The sequence below is a fragment of the Gossypium hirsutum genome, chromosome D09 (genome assembly GCF_007990345.1).
Source record: "Gossypium hirsutum isolate 1008001.06 chromosome D09, Gossypium_hirsutum_v2.1, whole genome shotgun sequence".
Lineage (NCBI taxonomy): Eukaryota > Viridiplantae > Streptophyta > Magnoliopsida > Malvales > Malvaceae > Gossypium > Gossypium hirsutum.
The window spans coordinates 22,720,617-22,737,934 of NC_053445.1; the positions used below are offsets into that span (position 1 = coordinate 22,720,617).

The 17,318-nt window shown below is 32.3% G+C and overlaps 1 non-coding gene across 1 annotated transcript; it reads right to left on the minus strand.

Moving 5' to 3' along the window:
* Nucleotides 1–3,999: 3,999 nt before the first annotated feature.
* On the minus strand, nt 4,000–4,105 carry LOC121221541 (small nucleolar RNA R71). Its single transcript, XR_005918931.1, has one exon. It is a non-coding gene; the product is annotated as a small nucleolar RNA R71 (small nucleolar RNA).
* Nucleotides 4,106–17,318: the final 13,213 nt, after the last annotated feature.

The following is a 17,318-nucleotide window of genomic DNA, read 5'->3' on the forward strand; positions in this document are numbered from 1 at the left end:
AGATCCAATGCACCTTGGCTGCAAGATTCGGTTTCTTGGACCAAGATTTCCAAGATTTGAAATCTTTAATTTCTCGATTCTTAAAATCGCTCCAAACAGCAAAATTGGGCCAAGATTCGGTTTCTTGATTTTCTTGAAAACAAGAAAGTGAATCTTGATTTTCTTGTTCTTTTGTGTACGCATCTAAGGCCTTACTAACAAATTCTTGAATGGTCCCATTTAGTTTTGAACGCATTTGTCAGGCCTTTGATCTCGTTATTGGGCCTTGTGGTAGTTTGAGCCCATCACGTTCTTGGGTTGGGCCTTTGAGACTCGTATCATATTAAACCGAGTTATAAAATTTCATCGAAATTAAAAACTTTTAAAATTATTATCTTCGAGTCGCTAATTAGGGTATACGAGGCCTAGTACATACCAATTCATATGCTCAATATATTCGTTAAATCAATCCAATATTGAAGAATCCACTTTAAGTCAGAATCAATATTAATAACAATCATAAATCTTTTCATGTTAATTTCATATATCACTTACCGAACTTCGAATGTTAATTTACAAATATGTAATTCACTAACATATTCTGGTATACACAATGTTTAATTGATGAAATCATTTAATTGAGCTAAATTTCATGTTCATTCCTAATTTTCTTCTAAATCCATAAATGCTTCCACTTACCATTTACCTAATCAATTTCTCGAACCAAGCTATCACACAACAATAATACATCATCTGTGCTTCATGAATTCAATATTCGATTCTTATCACCATCAAATCCATGTCATTCGAATACTTAAAGTTTATTCAAGCATATATTATTACGTTTCATATACCAAGCATATGTCAAAATTACGAATACGCAATCAATTCATTTGTCATTTATTTGACTAGCAAATTAACCTCAAAAGTCATAACATTCCATGACTTAAGATATGCCATAAAACACTCCTTTAATATAAACTAGCACCATGGTCGAATTTTCATTATGCTATATATTACTCTTTTCCTGAATCACATAGCAAAATATTACAAATATGTATATATTTGAATACTATACTTATGCATCAACTTACCAACATGAGTTAATTCATGAGTCACTCATGACATCACTTCATGCCAAATATACCACACACATATGCTATGAAACTTTATTATCTCTCATGAGCTTACCATGATCAGTAATGCACCAATATAAACATCACTCCTATTTCAACGTTTATCGATTATAATCAGGCATATAACCAATTATACACAATTCATTCATATACTTTATTGTCCTCATCCTCCTCTCCATCCCACATCCTTTATGTATATAACATGCTCAAATAGCATTATACATAATTTCACTATTCACTTATATTTAAATTCAAAGCTATCTATTTGAGTCAGAGTCACTAAATGCTTTTTATCTAGAGCTATAGAGCTCCAAATTAATATTTGTTAATTTTCCCCGAAACTAGACTCAGATATCTTCTTACCATAAAATTTTCATAATTTTTTACATGGCAAATTAGTACATTTTATTCTCTAAAGTCACCCCTATTTCACTTCTCAACATCTCTGACCTCTCTTCACTAAAAATCAATTATCTCATTGTATAGAATTCAGATGATATTTTTGTTTGTTTCCTTTGAACATAGACTCATTAAGGATTATAAGGATATAAATTATAACTCATAATTATTTTTGTACAATTTTAATTGTTTTCCAAAGTTAGAATATGGGATTCCGAAATCAATCCCACCCTATCTTACTAAAATTCAAATATCTCAAAATATATAACTCTTTCGCTTTCTTTGTTTCTTTTATGTAAAAATAGACTCATTAGGCTTTCATTTCATATCTTATTCACTCTCTAATTCAATTTTAACCATTTTTGATGATATTTCAAAGTCGCACAACTGTTGCTGTCTAAACTATTTTGTTATAAAATGTATTCTTTCATAATTTCACATTTTCACTATCTCAATTCCATTGATTTTTTTCACATCTCATTCCCATAGTTCATTTCAATTCATATACAATTCATTCAATTTATCATTGTATTCAAAGCAATCCAATTTCTCATTTCCAATTTCAAGTCAATCTTCAATTCAATTCCACATATATATTCATCACTTAATTACACTTAGTCAATTTCCCGATGAACACTTCGGAATAATAATAGATACACGGTGGAATCAACATGCAACAACCACCTTATAATAAATTATACTTGGTTCACATAGTAGCCTGCACATAGTACTACACATGTAATCGAAGCTATTCGGTATGCATAGTAGCCTGCACATAGTACTACACATGCGACCTATCATTCCGGTGCACGTAGTAGCCTACACATAGTACTACACACGTGACCTAGCAACTTCACTAGTATCTCTTTCATTCCGAAGGTTCAACTGGGAATTTTCACTTTTTCTCACTTTTTTTTACCAATCAATGTCAATTTCTCGTCTTTCTCGATTTATAATAACATATTTAGCTTATATAACATTCACATTATTCAATCCAGTCCAAAAATTACATTTTGGCAAAATTCCATTTTTGCCCTTAAGTTAGAAAATTAAAATTTAATCCTTTTTCTTATGTTTTATAACATGCTTAATATTTTTTTTCTTCTATAGAAACATCAAATTCTTACTCTAAAATGCACTTATGAACAATAATATTTTTTACCGATTATGTCGTTTCACTTGTTTCCACTGAAAATCGCATAGCAAAAATTGTTTAACATCAAAATAAACACATTTGGGTATTTTTTCGAATATAAACCCTAGGTTAAATTATTACTAGAATAAGCTAAATTAAGCTACCGAGACTTCAAAAACGTAAAGAACATTAAAAACGGGGCTTGGAATCACTTACTATGGAGATTGGAAGCTTGAAAACCCTAACCATGGCTTCCCCCTTGCTATTTTCGTTCATCATGGAGAAGATGGAAAATTTTTTGGCTATTTTGGCCTTTTTAATTCTTTTAATTACTAAGTTACCAAAATGCCCCCAACTTAAAAATATCCTATTTCACTTATCTCTTGTCCATTTTTGTCCAACAAGTTAACCAATGGTCTAATTACCATTTAAGGACCTCCAATTTAAAATTTCATAACAATTGGACACTTCTAACATGTAGAACTTAACTTTTGCACTTTTTACAATTTAGTCCTTTTAGCTAAATTGAGTGCCCAAACGTCGAAATTTTTGAACGAAATTTTTAAGAAATCATTCCATGAAATTGTAGACCATAAAAATATAATAAAAAAATAATATTTTCCTCATCAAATTTGTGGTCCCGAAACCACTGTTTCGACTAGGCCTAAAATCGGGCTGTTATAGTTTCGGCAATAAATCTTGAAAATAATTTTTTTACAATTAATAATATAAAAGAACATTAAAACCTATATATACGATATTTATTTATTTTATTTGTTTTTATTTTTATTTTCTTTTCAAGTCATTTATGACCCGAAGCACTAGCTTGAAGCACACACAGATCCGGAGCAGATTATTAGGCGTAATCGTCAAGCAATGAACATAGATGCACCCACAGTAATTAATTTACCCCGGGTAAATCTGTTATTTGATGATCTATGAGAGTGACAAGGAAATAACTGGGAAAATTTCTAATGGATTAATGGACATTGCGTGAGTACACCCTACCTACATTAGACGTGGTGCGAGGTAGCATAGAATGACCGCTGATTAATGCTAATAATTTCTAGATAAAAATGTTCACCATCCAGATGATCCAAAATATGCTGCAATCCAAAGGAAACATGGTGGAAGACCCAAACTAACATTTAAAGCGATTCTTACAAGTTTGTAACACCTTTAAATATAATGGAGTATCTGATGATGTTGTGCATCTTCGATTATTCCTGTTCTCTTTGTGCAAAAATGCAGTCGATTGGTTACACTCATTAGAATTGGGTTCCATTACAATAAGGAATGATTTAGCAGAAAAATTTCTCTATAGATTTTTCCTGATTAGTCGAACCATTCAGCTTAGGTGAGAAATCTCCAACTTTAAACAATACGAAGGTGAATCTCTATATGAGGTGTGGGAGCGTTTCAATACAATGATAAGGAAGTACTTACACAATGGACTGCAAGCGTGGCTCCAAATACATATTTTTATAATGGTGTTGACAAACAAATCAAGTCCAGCTTAGACAGAGCATCCGACAGATCTCTCATGTTCCATACATATGAACGAGCCTAAAAAATCATAAAAGACATGGCCATGAACTCGTACATGTGGCCCAATTTGAGATTTATGTACAAATCTAAGCCTCCAAAGGCGACATCGATAAACAAAGAGTAAGACGATGATCGATTGCAACCAATCAATCTGACAAGAGTGGAGTCAAATTATAAGAACCAACCAGAGAAGGTGAGCTATGTAAATGATAGGGGTCGAGATCCCTATTTGAATACCTATAATCTTGGTTGGAGGCATCATTAGAACCTCAAATGGGGAGGCAATCAAGGAGGCACAAATTAAGCACAAACGCAAATGAACCCTCCTTACAAACCACCTCCATTGCAACAACGAGTCGTGGGTAATGACCATGCTGAATGTTGTCAAAGATTCAACCGGTTATAGGGGGAGATGCAAACTATAAAGATAGACATTCGACAAGTATAAGTGACATGCAGACGACTCGAATCCCAAATAGGTAGTCTCTGCAACCAAATGAGCCAACTAATGAGGATGTTCTAAAAACAAAATGGTCAACACCTCTGTAGTAATACTGAGGACAATCCTCGGAGAGATGTGAAGGAACACATAAAGGCAATCATTTTACGATCAGTTAAAGAAGTGAAGCGACCTAGCAAGCCCAATAACGAAGAGGAGGAGCTTCCCAAAGAGGCCGATGAACCCACGATAGAGGAATAAGCCGATAGATCCTTGGTGCACTAGAAAGGTATACTCGAGGATGTATTGGTCAAGGTATGGTGATTCATAATCCCCTTCGACTTTGTAGTCCTCAACTTTGAGGAAGATCAAGAAATCCACATTCTATTGTGTAGGTCATTTCTGGCCAGTTTTAAATCAATAATCAATCTTGACAAGCTTATTATAAAAATCGAGGGTGAGATAGAAGTGTTCAAATATGGCCGAGATTCCCAAAGTAAAGGATTCCCAAGGGAGGAATGTTATGTTTTATCCAATTTAACCCCTAATGGCCTTGATCGAAGGTATTTTCTGAGTTGTGCAAGTGTAAGCACTCATAAGATGAGAAAATGGGATAAATGGTGAGATTTTGGTGGAAGAAAGAGAAATTAGGAGAATTGAGATGGGTGAGATCAAAAAATGAGGTCAATGGTGAAGTTTAAGGAATTACCGGACAAGTCCTGTAGCACAATATAAATTTTAATTTGTCAAACTTCAATTAATTTGTAAATATTGTATACTAATTTATTTTTGGTTTGTTAAATTTAGGAATTAGACTTGTTATTTCATGTTAAAATCAAAAGAAACCATGTTTTCTAGAATAATGGAAGAGCTATACATTAGTGGGGTGCATGTATGGGCAATTGAGGACCCTCTAAAAGTCCTGGAGAGGCTAAATTGAAGCCATTTCATCATATGACAATCCCATGACATGACACAACCCCAGGGAAATTGAAAACATCAAAATATTTTGTCATGGTGCAACGTAGAACCTCTATGGCACGTCACACCTTCATTTTAAAGCAAGATCTACGGTAAAATATGTGTTGTGTCGTACCATGCACAACCTATAGCGCGACATGCTGGCTATTTTTGGCAACTTTTCGTTCTTTGTTTGACACGATGTTCAAAGATATTCACCAACTTTGCACGGCAAGTCTAGCCCTAGAACACCGCTATATAATGTCCTTATCAACAACCAATAACCTCCAAGCCACCAACATCAAATATTCTTCTTAGTATAACTATATTCCACTTCCCAAGCCAGGAATAAATCAGTTATTTACGGAATAACATCGAATGGTAGCAATAGGAGGTACAGACAGAAACTCTAAGCCAAACAAATCAAACTTTTTATTTGGACTAATACTTTATTTGGGATTATTCTCAATTTTTGTTTTAGTTCTTCTTTACTTAGGATTTAGCATTTTTGTGCGTTTTATTTTTTCTTTATAGGAACCCCATATTTTATATGATACTACAAGATTGGGCCAAAACCAAAAGGAGTAGTCCCACCATTTTTGTGTTGCACACATCACACCAATCGAGTAACCTCTTTCCTTTATATTTTATTGCACATTAAAGATAACGTGCCGAATAAAGTGTGGGGTGACTTAGGAAATTTCAAAAAAAATTCTTTTTATGTTATTTTCTTTTCTTTTAATAGTTTTTTAGATGTTTTCTGTGTGGTTGAGCTTGTAGAAATACAAATGATTGGTTCAAAGCATGTTAATAGGATTTTGTGAATAAATTGTAAATTTATTTTGATAATAATTGATTCTAAATTTTTAAATTGAAACTAATTAGTTTAATTTATTACACTCTGAATAGATTTAATATGTTAAGTATACCACATGATAAATAGGAATATAAATAGCATGTATGTTTAATTGAATTCTAGGTTGTAGAAATTGATAGACTTGGCCAATTTAATCCATGTATAGAATTAACTAGGGACGACCTTAGGCATTGTTTGGTAGACAATTTCTCAAGCCTAAAAGTTATTTTGTAAATATTTTCCCTAGTACTTATTTTGAGCCTGAATCCATTTTCACGATGAACCAAAATGAAACCTTAAGCCTATTACATATTCTATTTGATCGTTTATTTCTTGGTCCTTGCAAGGATTTAGACGTCCGACAATCAATATTGAGGGATTAGGAAGATACATCTCGGTGGTTTCTAAAGAAAAAAATAAAGTGAGCTAAGGAATTGTATGGTATAGTGAGTATAAGATTTTGAGCTTGTAGAAAAATAAGGCAAAATGCCAATCGAGAAAATCTTGATGAAAAATAAAAACAGAGTTGCAAAAAAGTACACTCACATTTGTTTGAAAAAATGTTACGAGCTCAAATGATTGTACTCATGAATAATAATGATGCCTTAGTAAATGGAGAGATAAAGAAAATGAGGGAAGTAGATATAAGGCGGTGAGCATATGTATACTCAGGGGGAGTATCGAGAACAATATCATGTGCCAAACTACTTTTGTGTTTAACCATTTTGTTACATCCATTACGATTATAATTCCTGGTTCGATCATGGGAGCACGGTGATATAGATGTCAGATTATAGAAGTTGTATTATTGCACTGGTTGTTATTGGGACTACCTTCGATTTTTTCGCTTTTGTCTCGGATTGCACTATGGATATTTGAGGTATTGTTCTATCTATACAGTTGAAACGTTGGTCAAATTATAGCACTATGGTTTTAATTCACCTGATGGTTGTGGCTCCGGTATGGTTCAAAGTTCCGATGTTAATAATTGAAATAATTTCATTATATATCCCATTTCTAGCTTTCATGAAAAGAATAGGTAGCGGAAAAAGTATAGATGGTAGAAGGTCAAGCTTAAACTTGTATATTGATTATCATTCCTCAGGTAATCTCAATTTATGCCAATGAGTTAATACGAGGTGTTATGTTTAGTTTGAGTTAATGCAGTTTGTAGAGATCATTGATTGGTATTCTGAGGGAATTATGATAGATGGTATATATGAATTATCTTGACAACAAGATGAAAGAATTATTCTGAAATGTTATTATTCAATAGATAGATCAACTCAATTGTGTTAGTCAAACCAGATTATTCATTTGAAAAGTTAATTGAGTTATATGCATTTGAGTTTATCCCAAGATCCGAGAATAAATTTTGCGCATTCACTGGTAAATTGATGAACAATCAAAATGAGAGATTCATATTCTAGAAAGCATGATACATAAATATATCTATCAGATCAGTTCTAATTGGGAAATGTCATTATGGGTTAAAGTCGTCTCGATAGTTGAAGTTGTCGCTCTTGTGTTAAATGATATTACTTGACGCTTTCCATGTAAAAGGAACAAATATCAGTTGAAAGTTACAAATGCAAACATGACAGAAGCATCAGTCAGAGTTTGATAATACGGGTTTCTCGATTCTGTTTCGTCAGACGATCATTGGGAATTTTCTCGATAGTTATACTACTAATGATAAAGATATGACAGAAGAACATCATAACAGTTTAGTTAAGTCCAGGTATAGTATCAAGTTCCAATAAGAATTCTGATATGAGTTCTGAATTGAGATAAGTTATGATTGGTTTATTTATGGACTACCATTAAGAAGATGAAAGAGAGATTCAATGTGATGACTATTATCATGTGAGAAATTTTGAGGACAAAATTTTCGTAAGTAGGGAGAGTTGTAACAACCCGTTTTTTAGTGGTGTCGGATACAATGGTTTTGGGGCCACCAAATCCAATGAATAAGTTTGTAAATATTGTTATTTAATATTTATAAGTCAAATATGGTTTTAAAAAGGTTTTCAGTTTGATAATTTATGTTATATAAGCGATTTATTAAGTTCCAGTGGTAAGACCCTAAGGTCAAGTGGTTTTAGAAAATGTGATATCGGGACCTCGATTCTATAAATCGAGCCATAAATATTTCCATAAATATTTACGGAGTGTTATTAAGGTTGTATTAAAGTTTTGTTGAAAAATTTTAACGTTTCGATAGTTAATTAAGTAAAAATGACTAAATTGCATAAAATCCATTATTTTACTCTCTAAATTAATAGATTGAATGGAATTATTAATTTAGATCAAGATCGAGTGGAAAATCGAGGAGAATGGAAAACTACAAAAATGCCCCTGTACTTTGTCATTTCTACAATTTAGCTAGGTAAGTTCATTCAGTGTAATTTTATTTTATATTTAAGTGAAATATATGAACCTAATTGCATAACATTAGATTATATTGATGTATGTAATTGAAAACAAAAATAATGATTTGATATAACGTTGATCAATGATTGAGAAACTTAGAGCCATTACTGCAAATTAGCTTTGTAAGTTCATTAATATGAACTCAATTATATTTCTATGTGTTTATGAATATTAAAGTTTAAATGATTTAAAATTACTGATATTAAATTGATTTGTTGATAGAACAGGAATTGTAAAAAGTTACGAAAATGATAATTTATGATATCAATGGAGACAGGTTGCATTTGCACGTAAGACCATAGCGAGGCTATGGCAATTATTCAAACGTAAGACCATGGTTGGACCATGGCAGTGTTTATATGTAAGACCAAAGCTAGGCTATGGCATTCTAATGATAAGGCCATAACTGGGTTATGGCACTACGAATGTAAGACCATGACAAGGCCATGGCAATGCATATTTAAGACCATAGTTGGACTATGGCACAAAGGAAACGTGTACCAAGGTCTCAATCATCTTTACAGTAGTTATCGATTATAAATAGGGGATGGTTTCGACCATCGTTTAGCAAACTTTGTGTTAGCTCCGGTAAGGGTTCCGGTTGACTTCACTATGACGAATATGGAAAGGTATGATGTACTAATAATTTAAAGTATGAATATTCATGAATATGAAAGGTATGATTTAAGAGATGCTATATTTATGTATTATATCTTACCATGTGATGATATCGCTAAGTTATGTGTTTAATCATTAGCTTGTGTCTATGGTAAGTGTTTAATATGAACCAAGGCATGTATGTATGAAATTTATTGAAATAGTGATACATGGAAAACATGATATGTTATGAAGAATGATAAATCCAATTTGATCATGCTCAAGTATAATAGTTATTTATGTTAAGTTCACATGAATTATATTCAATTATGCTAACATGTGTTGTTGTTGGTGCTTAGGCTTGTGCCAAGTTGGTGATTGAATTATATCATGTTTAATCTTAATGAAATACATTAAAACATTAAGTGCTCAGGTAATGTGCTTATTTGTATGAAAAAGGTGGAATAAATCAAAGTACGTAATTTCTTATGCAATGGTTGATTATGTGGTTGATTCCAAGAGAGCTATGTTTAAATGCACTAGTTTGTAGTCATGGTTGATGTTATGCTTATAACTTGTGTGTTATGCATATGAAATGGGTGAAGAAAGGTAATGAAATGGTAACTTCATAGTTGAAATGAAATTTGAGGAAAAAGGAAGTAATGTGCTTGAATGATGTATTATATGTGGAAATTGACATATGCTATGGATGAATATACTTATAACATGGATAAATACACTAAGTTAGGAATTGATAATGTTGTTTAGGCTTATAATAAGCATTAGGAATAGAATGCAAAGACAGTAAAGTGAAAAGTGTATAATCTTATAAAAAAGTTGATGATTATCTAGTAAGTCCCATAAAATCCTATCATGATATGAATGATAAATATATGCGACATTAGTGAACTTACTCATTTGTGAGTTAATGATCATATCGATTTATGAATCTTATGGCATTGACATAGATTTATGTTTATTCTATATAGTTTATTATTGAAATGGAATATTATGCTTAAAGTTTATACGAACTTACTACTCATTTGAACTTACTAAGCTCAATCGGGTTGGAAGCTAGTCGGAGATCCATCACACCCATTATGTTTGGCTTGTAAATATGTTATTTTAAGTGATGAAATAATTGTTATGTTGACATGTATGTATGGTACTTTAATGGTTCATTTGGTATCTAAGTACTTAAATTATGGTAGTTGAAATCATGAATATAAAGGTATGCTATGAAATGTTGGTTTGGTATGGAATGAGATAGTGCACTAAGTTGTTAAATGGCTAGTTTTGGTAGCTTTGGTTGTGGTTGGCATATGGCTAAGTTGCTAAGGTATTGATTGAGTTGTGTGAATGGTCATATTTGTGGTTTTGAGTAAAAAAATGATATGTGAACATTATGGTAAATGTAGTATATAGGTTGTTCAATTGGTTGATTGATTTATGGCTAAATTTAGCAAATGCTTAGTCAAATTTGATTATTGTGTTTGAGGTGCCTTTAAGGCATATTGGTTGTATGGATAGATGTCATTTTGATTTAACTACATTTTGCATGTTTTAGGTACATTTTTGAATGTTTGAAATATGTACAAATGGTTTGTATGTGTAAACATGTTTAGGGTGAATGAAATGGCTTGAAAATGGCCTATTTCTTGTCCACACGGCCTAAGACATGGGCGTGTGTCTCAGCTGTGTGTTACATACAGTCACTCGACATGGTCGTTTGTCCCTAGTAGATTTTTATAAGTTGTATTTCCAGAGTTACACGGCCTGGCACACAGGGGTGTGGCTTGGCTGTGTGACCCAAGTTAGAGAGTTGCGACACGACCGTGTGTCCCTACTTTGAATACCCACACGGCCTGAGACACGAGCATGTGTTTTAGTCGTGTGACCGCTGTAGTATGAATTTTTTTCTATCTTTTGCCATGAAGTTCTAAATGTTTTCGATTTAGTCCCGAATCATTTCTAAAGTGTTTCTAAGGCCTCGAAGGCTCAAACAAGGGACGTTATGCATGTGTTTGAATGGAATATGATTTGTTTTATAAATTATTTTCATTGAATGTTTTAAGTTAAAAGTTTCTAGTAATGCTTCGTAACCCTATTCCGGCGACGGATACAGGTTAGGGGTATTACATGTGAGAACTATTGATTGAGAAATTGTCTGACTGAGTGTATTGTATTGAAATGCTCTTGTATTGTTGTGAAAAAAGAAAGAAGGAATCCAAAGTTTGTGTATTGATTCTAGACAGTTAAATATAATTATTCCTCATAGCTAATTCATTTAATTAGTTGAAAGGATTCCTTATGCTTATGAAAAATTACTTTTAATCAGGTTATTATTAGCTTAGAGTTATGAATCAGATGTATTGAACACTACTTTCAAACATGGTATAGACATTATGAGTTTTTGATAGTACTATGTGGGTTAATGAATCTAAAAGATAGAGTTTTTTTAGCCATATCAATATGTTGCGAAGTTCAGTAAATGTAAAGTTCTGACTCTGAAAAGTTGAAATTCTCGAGACAAGAAATTTTCAGTCAGAGGTATTCACATTGATTGGAATAAAATTTTAGCAACTATAAATCAGAAGCCTTTGATGAACGACATTGAAATGTGTTGTTTTCTTGAATCGATTGATATTACAAACTATTTAAAGAAGACTTTCTAACGAAAACTATACTAATAATGATTTTGTTGTTCAAAGATGTTATGTTTGTTCGTTAGATATTGTCAGTAGAGTTTCAAACTATTAAAAGCGAAAGATTTTCGAGTTTATTATTAGAGATGGCGAGAATTTATGCTTCAAAACTGATTTCGTGTGCAGAGAGCTCCAGACTTGAAAGAGATAACTTACATAAAGTTCACAGGTGTATCTATATTATTCATTTAGACAATAATGAAATGTATAGTAAATCAAAAATAGATGTATTGATGGTCGAGTATGAAAGAAATATTTTAGAGTATGTGATAGAATGTTTGATATGTCAGTAAGCTAAAGCCGAGAATCATATTCCAACAAGTTAGTTATACCTTGTCATGATTTCCTTTTGTCTGAGCCAGGTACTCACTCAAAAAGGTAGTTGGACGTTCATCACCCGACTAGTGAACAAACATAATTGATCATTTGGATATTAAAGAGAATATTATGATAGTAATGATCTGGTCCACCTTATGTGATATCTCTTGATTACATGAAGTTATAGCTTGATTCGACATGCAATGAAGAATCAATTAGAAATTTTAACTTGAGAAATTAAAGAATTACGAAGTAAATGGGTATTGTTAGCAACAGTATTATGGCATCGAGATGTGAAAACCCTCTTAATTAGTTGGTTATTTATAGTCGAGGGAAGGTGTAGAGATTTTGGAAGATTTATGGAGAGCAAAGGAATTGTTCAAACCCATTAATGCAGGTAGGCCACCTTTTGGCATTGGAAAAGGTAAGAAATCTTCCAGATTTCCAAGATGGGAATATCTGCCAATTATTATCCATTATGGCAGAAGCCCCAGAAAGGAGAACTAGCCATAAGACTGTTGAGTAAGGCAGAAAGCCTTTGTTACCATTGGAGTAGGATTTCAGAGTCAGGGTAGTCACTCTGACACTCAGCTAGAATAGTAGTAAAAGTTGAGTCATGGGTGAGCTTGACTGCCCTGTGAAAAGAAGGAATTGACCCATCAGATGAGTAAGGTTAGCATGCGAACGAAATTAGAAATCTTGAGATGTTTCACAAGGATTTAATGATTGTTAAGTCAAGCAATACTCATCTTTGAGTACCTACCAAACTAGGGGTTGGAGAAAAGATTATGGATCAGAGTTGACAACGGTAGGATTAAAAGTCGCCGATTAATTGGCAACCAAGATTCATCAATGTTAAGGATCCGCAAGATGGGCAGAGTTAGGATATAGGCAAGTTTAGGATTTGCAGAAGCATCCGCAAATGATAAAGTGAAGGGTTAGTAGATAGGCAGTGTTCATGTCCGTCAAATTAAGGAAATGAAGAGATGCTATGGGACGAAGAACCTGTAGCAGAGTAACTAGTTCTAATCTATACCATAATTTCTTAACAGCTTTTATGTTACTCAATTTGGCCCCTAATATCACAAAATTGACTAATAAGCATAGTTGAATTTCTAATCAATTTCAACATTTTTCTCTACTTTTCAACTTAGTCTTAACCTGCTCAAAACTCATACTTCAAGTGCTTATCAAAATCAAGCTCAACTTCATCATTTATCCATTAATGGAAACTAGAATTTAACTTAATAATTTAGAATTTTAATACATGGGTAAGACATTATAAGTTGAGATGATCATAAATTCATAAAAATCTAATCGAAAAAAGCATTTTTACCTTGTCAATTTTGGAGACAATACCATGAAAACTAAGCAAATTTCTTTTCTTTTCTATTATGGGTATGGACGACCACCATGGAAAAGATGATGACTTTTTATTTCATCCACTTTATTTTACTATATATACTAAGATTAGTGACATAATTAACTCAATTAACTTATGTTTAATAAGCATAATCCAACTTAAATTAACTAAATAAGGATAGAGGAATTAGGTTAAACTCATGCATGAATAATGGTTTAATAACCATTTAGGTCCCTGGATAATTGCCAATTAGGTCCTTAAGCAATTTCCAATTTAAAGTTTATTAGTGATTAGACTTTTACAATTCAGTCCCTAAACTTTAATTAACAATTTTCTCGATTCTATTTCTGAAATGCTCTTTAATGTATTACATACTAACCTTGTAAATTCTCCTATTCAAATTTTCATTAACTAAATTTCTGGAATTGAGTTCCAAAACCACATTTTCTAACACCAACTAAAATTTGGGTCGTTACAATCACTACAAGGGAACAAAGTGTGACCTCACTATTAGTAATCCCTAAGCATATAGACAACCTTGTCTTCCAGTATAAAAACCCATGAAAATAGCTGAAGAAGGCCAACTTCCATTCCAGACTCCATATCCCTCCCCCCAAAGACAAAGAATACAACCAACAACCATTATTAGTAGATCTTTGTTTGAAAACTCAATTTAGAAAATAGTTTTTTTTTTGGCGCAGTGGAAGTTTAAAATTTTTCTTTAAAACTTAGTCATTGTGATATTCATAGCAATAAACTATAACCAATATTATATATGTGCTTTGTAAAAAGCGGTTTATGTGGATCTTGGTTGTATACCGAATGACCTTCGTTATTCTCAAATCATGAATTGCTTTGAGTGTGGGCTCAAAGTGTTATGAACCAATTGCGTAGAATGAAAACTTTATTAACTTTTAGTAGAAAAGCTAATTCTTTTTGTAACTAGAATTACGCATTTTTCCCAAAAAATAGAATTTAGTTTATAAAATAATTTTACAGTATTTTCTTACATACTAACAACGTAAATAATGTGTGTAAAGCTTAAAACATAATTCCTATTTATAGAGAATCAATACAAGATATATGATCGAATAAGATATGATTAAATAATAATACTTTATATAAAATACAACTTCTACTCTAAGTAAAAGACTAAGGGGCGGTGAAATGCCCTATAATTCACTAGGGTTAGTTGCCTATTGTGTTCCACAAGGCCTAGTTGGGCCTTGTATTGGGTCAATTATATGTGTTATCTAGATTTTTATCCAACATTTATATTTTATCCAACCTAATATTTATTTTCTATTTCTTAAAATATTATTTATTTAATAAATTTATTTAATTCATTAAATTAACTTCTCATTTAAATTATTTTCTCAACCTAATTCTAATTCCATTAAAGTCATGACAATTTTATCGTACAAAAACCTATAAGGAAAATATATTTAATTGTCTTTATCAACAAATCCATAGTGAGTAATTAATTTAATTCTCACTTCAAACTTCCATTATTTAATTATATTTAATTAAATAATAGTTCAAAGAAATTAAAGTAATTTTTATGTCGTCTTTTGTACTTGTCACATCCCAGAACTCGGCCTAGTAGTTTTGAGTTAGTAGAATCAGGTCATTAAACTGGGGGTTGAGTCAGGTCTTAGAAATTAGGGTTGTAAATGAGCAATTAAAGTTGCATATTCAAGTTTTTATTTTATTAACTAGATTAAAACGAAATTCAATTTTGAGATCTAATTTGGAAAAAATGGGCTTTAATTAATTTAGGACCTAGTTGGAAAAGGGAGAAATTAGGAGTGACCTAAAGGGCAAAATGGCCAAATTTTGAAATTAGTCTCCTACAAGAGAACACCCATCATCTTCTCCTTTGTAACACACACCCCTTACCCGAGACCGTTGTCGAAGTCGATCACGAGGCATTACCTGACTTAACTTACTAGTTCTGAGCATAAAAATTTGCTTTTAAAATTAATTCGCTCACGTTCAATCAATATATCCCTAAAAAGAGCTCTCGAGAACCTAAAACAAGCAACATAAATGGTTCGGGTCCAACCCGAGAATATGAAAAGTTTTCTGAATACTTAAACAAATCAAAATAATTTATTTCACTATTCACAATAAAACTGTCCACTTGCGTAACAGCCACTAATTTAATTATAGCTCGAGTTACGAAACTCAAAATTTAGATCCGTAACTTTTCCCTAAAATTAGACTCCTATATCTTCTTATCATAAAATTTCCAGAATTTTTGGGTTAGCCAAATAGTACAGTTTATTCGTTAAAGTCTCCCCTGTTTCATTGTTCGACGGTTCAATGGTTTTGACCTCTATTCACGAATAGTACAGTTTATCATAAGGACACATACACAAAATGACTAAGTCCCTATACATTTCATAACTTAAAACGTTTCCAATAACAAAATACCAAGTTGATCTGTTGATAGTGTGAAACGAGCTCCGACTTCTTTACGATCCCCAAATTGGATTGGTAATACTATAAAAATGAAGGAAAATAAAGGAAGTAAGCATAAAGCTTAGTAAGTTTACAAGAAAATAAATAACAACATTTATCATAAATAATTATACTCATAAATTATCATCATCTATCATGATCTTTACTTTCTTCTTTACTTACTCTCTTACATGTTTGCTTACCAGACCTTTAATGTAACATAGTCTATTTACTAGCCTGTTAACTACTTGGAATACTAAGGATACTCGGGTCTCCTGTCTAATAATAACATGCCAAAGTCATGTCCCATACATGGTCTTACATGGGATGTTTCTTGTACTACCAATGCCATATCCTAGATATGGTCTTACATGGGAGTTCTCATATCGGTGCCCATGTCATGTCCCAGACATGGTCTTACGGGGGACCTCTCATCTCAGTGCCAACGCCATGCCCTAGATAAGGTCTTCCGTGGGACCTCTCATAACCTCAATAATGCCAATGCCATGTTCCAGACATGGTCTTACATGGGATCTCATTCCTTTAATGTCATGACATTTGTATTTGATACATTCCTAATGTTTCAACGGGACTTTTTAACGCTGATTCTCTATCATCTCATACTTGAGTCAACATTAAATAATTTCATGTAATAAGAACATAATTTCTGGAAAATAACAACATTAATAATAATTATTGAAATATTGCATTTATTTACCATAAACATACCTCGGTACAAAATACGATCAAATCTAGCAACTTAGTCCTCAACCTTTTTCTTTCCTCGGTCTAACTCTAGATTTCGTTCCTCTTGATCTATGATAGAAAATTTAGCTTATTTAATGCTCACATTCATCAAAACAGTCCTTGACTCAAACTTTGTCAAAATTATGATTTTCCCCTAAACTTTTGCATATTTACACTTTTGCCCCAAAGCTCGAAAATTAAACTTCATCCCTTATTTTATGTATTATGACATGCTGAACT